The sequence below is a fragment of the Argiope bruennichi genome, chromosome 7 (genome assembly GCF_947563725.1).
Source record: "Argiope bruennichi chromosome 7, qqArgBrue1.1, whole genome shotgun sequence".
In the NCBI taxonomy this organism is placed as follows: domain Eukaryota; kingdom Metazoa; phylum Arthropoda; class Arachnida; order Araneae; family Araneidae; genus Argiope; species Argiope bruennichi.
In genome coordinates, this window is record NC_079157.1 from 131650641 (window position 1) to 131662832 (window position 12192).

Here is a 12192-nt window from a genome sequence, read left to right on the forward strand (position 1 = left end):
TCTCTTTATCTCTTTAGAAGTTCCCAATTATATGATACATATCCAAGTTCAACTGCTCTTTCATATGCTAAAAGATTTCTTTTTTCTTCTTTTGTGAATACAATGGCTCAGGAAATTCTTTCAGTTGCATTTAAAATGTACAAAACTACTTTGATTTTTAAAATACTGGTTTCATACTAACTCCTTCATAAAAACAATGATCAGAACATATTTTGTGATCCTTCTGATATTATTCATATTATTCTCTGTCCATCCTTTTTTCTGTAATGAATAAAATCTGTCTTCAGTTGCCATCTATTTTCTTTTATTGATCCAATTGATATATGTAAGTTAAACCACTCAGACAGTTTTAACCTACTTGTGTCAGTAGTTTAAAATTTTTACTGAAGGTGAATTGAATCAATACTAAATTATTTTTGGAAATTAGCCTTTCTTTACGTTTTTGTAATGGGGACAATGGAAGTTGATTTAAAGTCTCCAAGTGACTAAAGTCATATTCTCCAAGTTATTAAATTCCTATTGAACAAATAAATTTGCAGATAATTTGATTCAGAGATTATGATTATTTTTATTATTGATTCTAAATTGTAAATATTTTTTTTCAATTAACATAAACAGTGTTAAAATTCATTATTCCATTGTAATTATTCATTACTTTAAAACAAAAAAAATTATTTTCCCCTTTTATTTTCCTAAAACATTTTTTTTTCTATATTCTCATAGAAATTGTCTTTTTTAATAATTTAGTCAAAACCTTAATTCTAAAAGATAAAGAAGGTATATAAACTATATAAGTTTTATAGGTTTTAAGGATTTTCATCATCCTTTATAATTTTTTTTTACACAATATCTCAGAACTATTCATCACATGGTATTTATACACTCATTTGAATCAGTTAAAACAATATTAGTATAGCATTTTTTAAGGTGGAGTAAATGTTTATTTTGTTAATGGTTTGGTTAACTAATATACATTTGTATATTACAATAATGAATGCTTATGAAGCAAATCATTTTTATTTCATGAATTATTATTGAAAATCAAAATGAGAAGAAATTAAGCTTCAAAAAACTAAGAAAAAGAAAAATTTCTTGAGAAAATGTAAGTGTTGAATAAAATATGACTTAAATATTATGCAAAAATTAACAAATGATATTTTACAATTTAATTGAAAATTCTATTGACTAATTTAGAATACACTAATATTTTTATATTAAATTAAAAAATATTTTTTTTTTTTGAAATTAAAAATTACATTCCAAATTTTCTTTAAAAGTTTTAACTTCTGTGCATTATTATAAAAGTAGAAAATTCAACATTTAGAACAAATTTATCCACGATATTAGAATTTTTAATACAAATTTTCTTTTAAAATATTATTACACCAATCGTATAATTAGAAATAATTGATTCTATTACCTTTTCAAATTTAGTTTGGCTACTTTCAATCAAAATTCTGATTTTTAGCATTAAAAGAAGAATTAAATTGCTGTATGCATAAATAAATGTATTAAGCATTTATGAAAAAAAATTAATAAATTAGAATAAGAAATATATGTATTGAAAAAGTACATTTTAAAATCATGTAATATTAATCAGCTTATGCATATAATTTTTAATTCAATATAAATCTTATTTTAACAAAACAAAAATTAGTTTTTATTAAATAGAAATATTGAATATTTTGATTATTCCTTTGAGGATTTTTGGTTATCATACTTTCTTAACAGAGAATAAGCTATATTTTATCAAAAACTTAGCTAAAATTATATATATCTTTACAATGCATATTTTTACAAGTATGAATTATTCAATTTGAAAACAAATTTTAAAGAGTTCATCTTGCACATTATCAACATTAAAAAAAAAAAAAAAAAAGAATGGACAAAACTGGAAGAGATTAGATTTTTATTATTGCAATTTTTAGACCACAAAATATAAATGCTTTATTGCTACTATAAATACTTGCAAATAACAAAATCAAAGCATGCCTGCAGTTATAAAAAATGTTTTAAATGTTCTATAACACTAATTTATTACTTAATTAGGTAAAAAAAAATATATAATTTTTTAAAAGCATCATTTAAAAAATTTTTTAGCTAATTTTTAAAAAAAACATTTAGCTTTGTACAACAACAAACAAACAAAATATGGGCATTAAAATTAATAATATAAAAAACTAAAATACTTTCCAATGAATACAGCCAAATTGCAAGAAATAAAATTAAAACTACATCGAATTTGTATTCCGAATAAAGCGTCATTTTTAGCTTCCATTAAAAATTTAAATGAAACTTGTAAGTTCATTCCATTTTTTTGTGAAAACTTTAAATTTCATTTAACAAACCAATAGAAGATAGAATTTAATTATGAGTTAACATATTAGTTTCTTGCCATTTAATTAATTATAAATAGAAGGCGCCTGTAGAAAATTCAGCTTTCCCAAGTTCCCACTGTTCTCAGACACAGTCAACATTAATTTCTAGTCAAAAATTAGATTCATAAAACTTAATTATGAGCAAAAATAAATATATTATAACACGGTATTATTCTTTTATTAAAAAAGATCGTGCATAAATAAGGTCTGCCTTCATCATAGATCCAACCGACATTCGTCCACACTCCAACCTATACATTCCAAAAATGCGCTTCATTCTTGGCGTGTAAATCAATTTTCAAATTTTGGCGAAAAAAGCTTTTCCGTAAGCAACCATACATCGATTCCCCCATTTCCATCACTACCGGAATGAAATCCGTCCTCCAGTGCTGCTTCCCCCGACTGCTCCCCCCCTTTCAACTTCAAATGGGGGGTTCAAGCGGCCTCCGGTTAACGAGTCTCTTGTTTTTGTGCGTTTATTTGTTTCTGTGTTATATCAATTACTTCTTTTCACAAGAAATGCTATCAAATATAGCATTAATCGTTTCATTATTGGCGGGAACTGAATTTTTATTTCATCAAAAAAAATATTGACTCTTTTCTGATTGATAAGATTGCATGAGTTTAAGTAAATATTTTTTATGCATATACTAGAATATTTTCTGAATGTTGTAATTAGTAGTAATTATTTTCAATTACTGATATTTAAACTTATCTTATGGTCATTTTGATGATTCATGCATTAATAGTATCGTTCAGTGAAAAATGTCAATTCTTTTATTAGTATTTTCAATATCCATTAAAAAGTGTTTCAGTATTGCTAATGAAGAAAGATAACTGATTCATAAATCAAATAAGGTAGTAACCTAATAGAAAATGCAAATAATTATTTAAAAAATAAAAATAAAGAGATAGTTAATAAGATTAATTTAAAGAGAGACAGTAGGCAGATAATTATGATACAGTGTTAAAATCATTATGTGAGCATTTTGTAACATGTTTTTCCTACATTTCTGTATCTAGAAAATTAAATAATTATATAAAAATCATTGAAATTAAATAATATAGTGTATTATACCATGATTTTCATATTATGAGCAAAATTTCTTTTATGCTTTGATTTGTTTATTCATTTAAAGAATTAATGTTTCTGTGATTGATGATGGACTTTTTCTATAAAATTCAGTTAGGCTTGAATATTAATAATAGTATTATGAGTTTGAATTTTTATTTTATTTCTTTGTCTCTAAGATTTGTATTTTGCAGACGTATTAATTATCTATATTAGATTCTTGGTAAATATGATTTCAAATTAATGATAAATTAAGTTTTGTTTAATATATCACTTTTTAAATAGAACATTATAAATTCAGCTATGCTTGGAACCACCTACGTGTTCCTAGCTCTTTTATTCCCTTTCGTTGAGCAGTCAACAGAATGTAAAATTTTTTTTACATACTTGTTTCTCCATCCCTCTGTACTTTTCCTTTTTTTTTTTTTTTTCATCAGCCTCACACATTGACCTTTTAAGAAAATTATTTTTATGATGTTTAAATATGAAATTCAGTAAATTTTCTCAATTGTTTATGATTTTACATTGATTTCTGAAACAATGGTTGCACATAGGCTAAAATATAGAAAAAATTATAGTATCAGGCTGTGTGACTGAATGTTCTCACATATTCATGAGTGTCAAACTTAACACAGTTAAATTTAATATTTTCAAATGTTAATTATTCAGTTATATAATAATATTGTGTAATGAATGTATAATATTTGTAGATTCTATTAATTTATTATTTTATTGGGCTATTAAGGTATTAGTTAACAATAACTGTGAAAAAGTTTAGATACTGTTTTTTTATTAATTGTTATAAATTTTGATCTATTGTAAATAAGTAAGGTTTTATCCTTTTATTATTTAATTTGCTTCAGACTTCTGTGCCTCCCTATTTTTTTTTAGATTATCTTTTATTTACTATTTTTCAAGATTGCTTCAAGTAATTTTTAAAAGTTTAGTTTAGAAATTGACAGTTATTTGCGGTGTATTTCAGCATTGCACATAATTGTTTGCCTTTGACAACATTTGCCATTCAAAAACAGGCATCTATGGTGTCAAATGATAATACTGATGATAAAATTATAATTATTTTTTACATTGGTCTCCAGATAAACATTAGGAATTGAGAATGACAAAGAAATTCTTATAATTTTTCAAATTATTTTATATTTCTTGAAAGACAGTTCTTAGTTAATTATGTTAAGAGTACTTATCCTAAAGAATGTGAGGTATGCTTAAAATCTTATTCCTCAAGATCCTCTTTTGCAAATCATTTAAAAGGCTATAAACCAAAGGTTTGTAATGTTTTAACTCTGCCAAAAAGCAATTGTAATAATTTATTGGAGGCTAGATTTAGTTCTCAAGCAGAAATTGTAAAAAAGCCCAAATTATGTTTAGTGCCAGTCGAGAGAACTTTAGATAATCAATATATAACTGATAAATGTGAAAATTCTCCTCACTTGTGTCTGGAGCATGGTCAATTTTATAGCAGTAATGAACACAAAAAAATTTGTACCGATAACAAGAAGGATGAATCTTATTTTTGTACAGAATGTAATAAAGCTTATTTTAGTGTATGGAATTTAAATAAGAATCTTAATGTTGTGCATGACATTAAAAACATCAAAACTTATTCTTTCAATTCTAGGACAAGTTTTAAAATTTGGTTAGAATCTGAAACTGTTGGTACTCATATTTATTTTAAAAAATCAGCTGGTAAAAATATTTGCTTTGAGAAAACATTCTGTTATTCATGTGAATTTTTTCATCCGTCATATCAATCAAGGATTAATTCGAGGGCAGAACGAAAAGGTGAACGTAAAAATAAAAAGGGGGTAATTCCTTTCAGTGTAAGTTGCCCCATTAAGATTTGCGTATGTGAACAGAAGAATTTGATATAGGTTACATATTATTCCATTCATAACTATCAAGTCGGTTACAAGAACACTAAATATCAAACCCTTAAGGAAAGTTCATGCAATTTAATTAAATCATACTTATTACTTTCTTTTCCCATTGCAAAAATTATAAGTTTATTATGTGGCGATCCTGGATGTCGATATAATAGAAATGTTTTTCTAAAAAAGGAAGCTTTCATATCTCGTAAAACTATACAGAATTATTTAAGTGCTTGCACAGTTCAATTCAGCCAGCCAATGATGCCATGCCTGTTTCTTGTATAGTAGAGTAATTAAGGAAAGAGCCATAAATCCTATTTTATTCTTTTTAATTTCAGAAGTCAAAAATAATTTGGGGCCCTGAACATTTAGATAATTTGCTAAATTATGAAAGTTCTTTTGTATTAGATTTACAGACTAAAGCACAAAGGAATATGTTAGTTAAGCATTCAGATAAAATTCTTTGTATTGATGCAGCTCATGGCACAAACTTTTGACTTTTATCTTCTTTCTCTCCATGTTCAGGATGTATATGGTCAAGGTTATCCAGTTGCACATTTTATCACTAATGATCTAGATTACCATACCTTAATTGCTTTATTTTCAAGTTTACATTGTCGGATTCCTGATCTGAATGTAAATACTGTAATGACCGATGATGATGGTTATTCCTTTAAAGCATTTAATTCTGTATTTGGTCCAAGTATAAAGCATCTACTATTATGTTTTTTGTGCTTGGAAAAGGCAGTTAACTTCTAAAGTATGCTATAAGTTTCGCCGTCAATAAATGTCACACGAGTTATTAAAAATAATGAAGGAAGTGTCTGAAATAAAGTTTAAAACTAAACTTTGAATGTTAATCGACTGCACATGCAATTTCCACATGGTAATACTAATACTAACAATTATTACGAATCTTTTCACAATCAGCTAAAAACAATATATCTTGAGTGTAAGTCTAATAGGCGAATAGATGATCTTGTTCCAACTCTTTTGGAAATGGAAAGGGATCGAATTTTGAAATATTCTTTTAATGTTATTAATAATATTCCTACTCATTCCAAGTTCACTAAAACTATTAAAGAGAAACATGACAGGCCTGTAAAGATTCAGAATATAGATGTCATTGAATATGACAATCATTAGGTGGTTAAATCTGAGTCTGTAAAAGGAAAGATATATGTAGTGAGAAAAATTGCAGATGCTTGTGTTTTATTGGATCATTGCAGCTTTAAATGTTCAGATATTAATTGTATGGCATTGTGCAGTCATTTGTATCATTGCTCTTGCGAAGACTGCAGCAACTTGTGTAAGCACTTACATAAAATTCATTTAATGTCTTAGAAACCTAATATGTACACAACTGATGATTTTCATAAATTTGATGAAGAAAAATTTTACAATTAATTTTGATATTTTAAGTGAAACACTAAATCCCAACATGTTATCTACCGAGAAGTGCAGATCAGATGAGGCAGACTTCAAAACGTTATGTTTGGAAATATTAGAATTAATAGAAATTCCTCAGATAAAAGAAATCATGTTAGATAATATAGTTAGTTGTTTGGATAATTTCGTAGCTGGTATGTGTGAGACTTTGAATCTTAAAAATAATCCGGCTTCTGTTGTACCTAAATTTTATGTTGCACTTAATGAAAAAATTAATCCTCAGATTCAGTTTTTTAAAACTTCTCATAGAAAGAGAAAGGAAATACTCGGCCAATGAAAATTGCAATAAGAAGCAAAAATTAAATGAAGGACTTCTTCATGAACCTAATAATCTTTTTGAGCAAGAGGCAGATATAAAATCCTTTTATGTTAAAAATTCTGAATGTGTTATTCTTGATGTGTTTCATAAATTTAATGTCACAAATCCTACTCCTACAATATTAACTAATTAATAATATTGATCTTTCATTTTATATGTTAAAATCTCTAGATCCATATGTTACTGTTAAAGAAGAAAAATATCTTCAGTCAATATCATCAAAGGTTGGCTATACGATTCAGTTATTGATGCATTTAATTTTGTATTAACTAAAAGATTCACAAATTTCAAAGCTATAGAATCTTTTCACTCTCTTTTTATTTTTAGTCAAAAAATATTCTTCAATTTCCTTAGATTCAAGAAATAGCAAATTTTGACTTTTTAATAATTCCCGTAAATTTAAATTCCCATTGGACATTAATTATAGCTGATTTGAAAAATAAAATATTTGAATATTTTGACCCATTTTGTTATAAGCCAGATAAGGATACCTCAGAATTAGTAAACTGTTGGTGTATAGTATTAAATTATTCACTTGATTCAAATAGCCACTGGCCAATTGTTTTTCTATGTCATGTAAAACAAATAGATGATTTTAATTGTGAATGCCTTCTCAATCGACTGAAAAAATAAATTAAATGACTCGGCTCTCTGAGGAATCGGAATAGTTAGAGTTTTATTACTCTTAATCAAACTCTCTACATTACACTCTGTTCCGATTGTTTTAATGTTATTTTGTGATGGCTCACTCTCTTGAGATTGTTCACGCAATTTTGCAATTTCTAATTCCCTTTCTAACTGGGACAGTTTAATTCTCTCAAATTCTAGTTGATTTTCGTTTTCTAATTTTTAGCGCTCAAGTTTATCTTTTCTCTCGTTTATTTCCTCAAGTACACAGTTAACAATAGTTTAATACGATTCTTTATCTGTTTTATAAATCGTTCTCTCCTGTATTAATCTAGAACTTTAGCATTATCAGGTATAGGTAATTTTAACTCCTCGGCAATAGCCTTTAACTCCTCTTTTTTAAACTTAGTAGTACTCATTTTCACAAAAATTAACTCAATCACAAATGAAATTAATGAAACACAAATTAATTAGGTCTTAAAACACTTGATATAACAATATCAATATCATAAAATTTGAATAACTAACCTCTCACCAAGTAACAATAACAACTGAATCTCCGTGAAACCCAAACTTGAACTCTGAACAACACAAGACTATCGCTTTCGTTTTCAATTAATTTTCGATGCACTATTTTCAAAATTTTTGTTCTTCGGTCCCAGCCACAAAAATTAAACAATTTATCATTGACTGAAAATTTCAATATAGTTGCTTTTAGAGCATTAATGTTTGTACCAATCACTGCAGGCTTAAATTTTTAAAATGCTAGGGTTTTTTTTTTTTTTTTTTGAATACTCATTTACAGCATTGTATGCTCACGACATTTCTTTAAGTAGTTAAAAATAATGGGAATTGGAATGTACACTATTAATATTTTAAACTTTAAATTAATAAAATTCCGAATGGTTGGGTTTAGGTGATTGTCCAGACATTTTCTGGCTTTCACTTAAGCTTTTAACTTTTAGGAAAAATCCTTGTTTGTTTCAGTAACAATCAAATGCAAATTATCAGTGTTGCATTGATGTGATAATGGAGAACCCAACTTCCTAGTAAGTATATGGAATTTTAATCTTTGGTATAAATTAAAAGATAATATGTGAATTCTAGATATTGAAGTTTGTGCTTTTTTATGTGATTGATGGGTTGAAAAAATTATTAAGCATTCATGTTGTTGCTTGCATTATTAAAAGTCCCATTTTGTTTATTTTGTCTTCTAATAAAGGAATAACATTCACAATGGTTGGGTTTAGTTGATTGTCTAGATATTTTCAGGCTTTCTCTTAATCCTTTAACTTTTAGGAAAGTTCCTTTTAAGTATTTTAGATTCAGCTGAAGTAATCAATTCTGCATTGAAATTGAAATGGAGAACTAATTTTCATGAATGTTCAAGAACCTTTTTAAATGTGGGAAGCTTTGTTTAATGTAAGCTGAAATGTACTGCAAATTTTTTGAGTAATCAGAAATGAAAATTCAATTAAAGTTGTTTTCATTGGCACCTGAAATAATCCTCTAATAAAAATTGAAAATGTAATCATTTTTTTATTAAAATTGTTACATTTTCTTGTTACTTATAAACTTATTAATTAACAGCCAACTTAAAAGCCATATTCACTTTCTTTATCTTATTTCTACATCTTTTTTTGTTGTTATTTTGGCAATAACCTTTAAATATTACAACAACAAAAAATAATTGTTTTCAATTTTCAATCAGTTTTTAAATAATTTAAATATGTGTTTCAATAATATGTTTGTATATATACATACATACACACACAAGTCATAACATGCAAAAATGCGTTATGCTTGTATGAAGGGGGAAAAAAAATGATTTTTCAATGTTTTGCTATCATGTTAACAAAAACTCAAATTAATAGGCTACAAAAAACTAAAAGTAATAGGCTCACAAAAAAACTAAATCTAGAAAAATGTAATTCTTAACACGTATCTATGAAATAAAATATGAAACATGACATTATTTAGAAGAACAATTACATGTAAAGAATTTCTGAATCTTAAATTACCTTTTATTTATTCGATAGATATAGTCAGCTCAATGCCTTTGGAGTTTTCTTTGACCTATTAATACTTATGATTGCAATATAAATATTTACTGATATATATATATATATATATATATATATATATATATATATATATATATATATATATATATATATATATATAAACTGAGATTTTATGATTTGAAATGAAAATGTTAGTTATTAATAAAGATAATTTTTAATAATTTTATTTGCTGAAAAAAAATTGTAAATCATAGGATTTTATGATGTTTTAGAACTCTATATATTAATCAGAATTTGATCATTGTAAAATCAAGCACACCTAAATTAAGTATAAATACCAAAAGCTGTGATTTTATTCATCTGTTTAGTATAGAAATATAGCTAATAAAAAAATCATGTTAGAATTTAAAATTATCAACTTTATTAGATGTCTTTGCCAACATGGCTGGTTTGTCAGGATATTGGTTGTACTTAATTTCAATTATGTCCTACATTTGACACTGTAGGTGAAATGATGTGGCCTTTAGAGAGTCAACACACATACATTCATCTTTATTATTATTATAATAGAGATTATTTTTTAAAAAATGGATCAGAAGTGATATATCTTGTGCTTTCTCCATTTCTGACAGAAAAATAATTTTAATAATATGTAAATAAATAATGTATTAAATGAAAATAAATGCTAGATCAAACGATAGTTATATATTATAAAAGAAGCAATAAAAAAAAGAAATGTATTTTTATGATTATTTGAGGTGTTTTTTTTTTAAATTTAAAATCTAAAAAAATGCTTTATTTAAAGATTTGTATCAGTATATGTTTTGTTACTTGAAGTATACAAGGAAAATTGACAAAAAATTATTATTCCTCTTAAAATTAGGTTAGCAATTTCAAAAGCATTATACAAAAGTAAGCAAATATTTAAAATGATATTGCTTTATTAAAAAGATTCTTTACTTTTAATATTTGTTTATTTCTGTATAATGTAATTAAATTTATATGTGCTGTACTAATTTAAATGGTATGGCATGGAATTAGAAAGATGAAATATTTAGAGAAAACTTCTGCACGCATTCTAAGAAATGTGACTTAATTTTAGAAAATATATTCTTATAAACACATCTATCAATAATTGTCTTGTACAAATGTTTATAATAATAACATAAAATTTTAATAAAATCACAAAGAAAGATACTACATATATATATGCTCATTACTTTATAATTTCTTTCATAACTCAGGATGAGAAACCCCATTAAATAATATAGAACATAATTATTAACAATTTTCATGTATGGCAAAAACTGTGTTAGTGATAATGATTAGAATAATTTTATTTGCCTTGTATGCCATTTTTGATGAGAATTTTTAGAAGTATGCAAGTATACATTTATCATACAAGTTTGTGAATTCTGTTATTGAATGGTTTTAGAAATTTGAGTGTAAAAATGTGGACAAATTATTCATTTTTAAACCATCACATATCTTATTCCTCAAAACAACAGTCTGAGCCACAGTAAATATGTTAATGGTCCAGTATCCATAACAGTATATAAAAAAATTGTAAATGCATTTTTACTGTAATTTTTAAAATTCATAATTAAACTCTTTAACAGATCAAGTTCAGGAGAAACTGCATGGTATCAAAAATATACAGGGAGGGGGGGGGCATTTTCAGGCTAAGAGTTTTATATGAAACAAGTTTTAGGATTTAAAACCCTTGGAATTATAGTTTTATTCATTTCTTGAAATTTTTTCCATAGATATAGAATGTATATTTACCAGACAGATTTGAAAATTGAAATATAAAATTATTTCCCTCTTTTGAAGTAATTATAGATATGAGCAATTATTTTCACATGACATGAAATAAGTTCACTGTCAGATACAGAATTACTGATATTCACCTTGTATCATTTTGAAATGAATACTATTGACAACATATTTCCTGAAATAGGAATGAGGGTAATTGAAGATGCCTCGTGCAAAGAAGGAAGCATTGATATCAATCTGTCTTTCTTCTTTTATATGACATTTTTGAAATAGGCCAACTTCTCCAAAAAGAAAAACATTTTTTTTTTTTTTTTTTTTTTTTTTTGTCTTCTGTATAAACCTTGTTTAAAATGAGTTTGATATCTTTGCTATAAAGAATGAGAAGAATTTATGAAAGAGTTAATCACTTGAAAATGCAATTGGAACAAGATTTTGTATAAATATTTAATATAAATTATTGAAACCATGATTCAAGAATCCTTTTAATTAAATAAATGTTGATTTGGTGTTACCTATAATTTGATGCAACCTAATTGATACTAATGTCATCTTATTGATACTGATAATTTATTGTCAGCTAATTACGTATTTCATTGTTTTTTATGATGTACAAGTTAAAAATTTTGAATTTTCATTCCAAAGAGATATTTAACCCTATAAG

The 12192-nt window shown here is 25.7% G+C and overlaps 1 protein-coding gene across 1 annotated transcript in view; it reads left to right on the plus strand.

The window, feature by feature from the left end:
- The first annotated feature begins 2985 nt into the window (after positions 1-2985).
- The window catches only part of LOC129975777 (angiopoietin-4-like), a 52834-nt gene continuing 43627 nt past the window's right edge, over positions 2986-12192 (plus strand). Inside the window, exon 1 of the mRNA XM_056088992.1 lies at positions 2986-3006. The gene's annotated coding sequence lies outside the window, so the exon portion shown is untranslated. The remainder of the gene's footprint in view (positions 3007-12192) is intronic.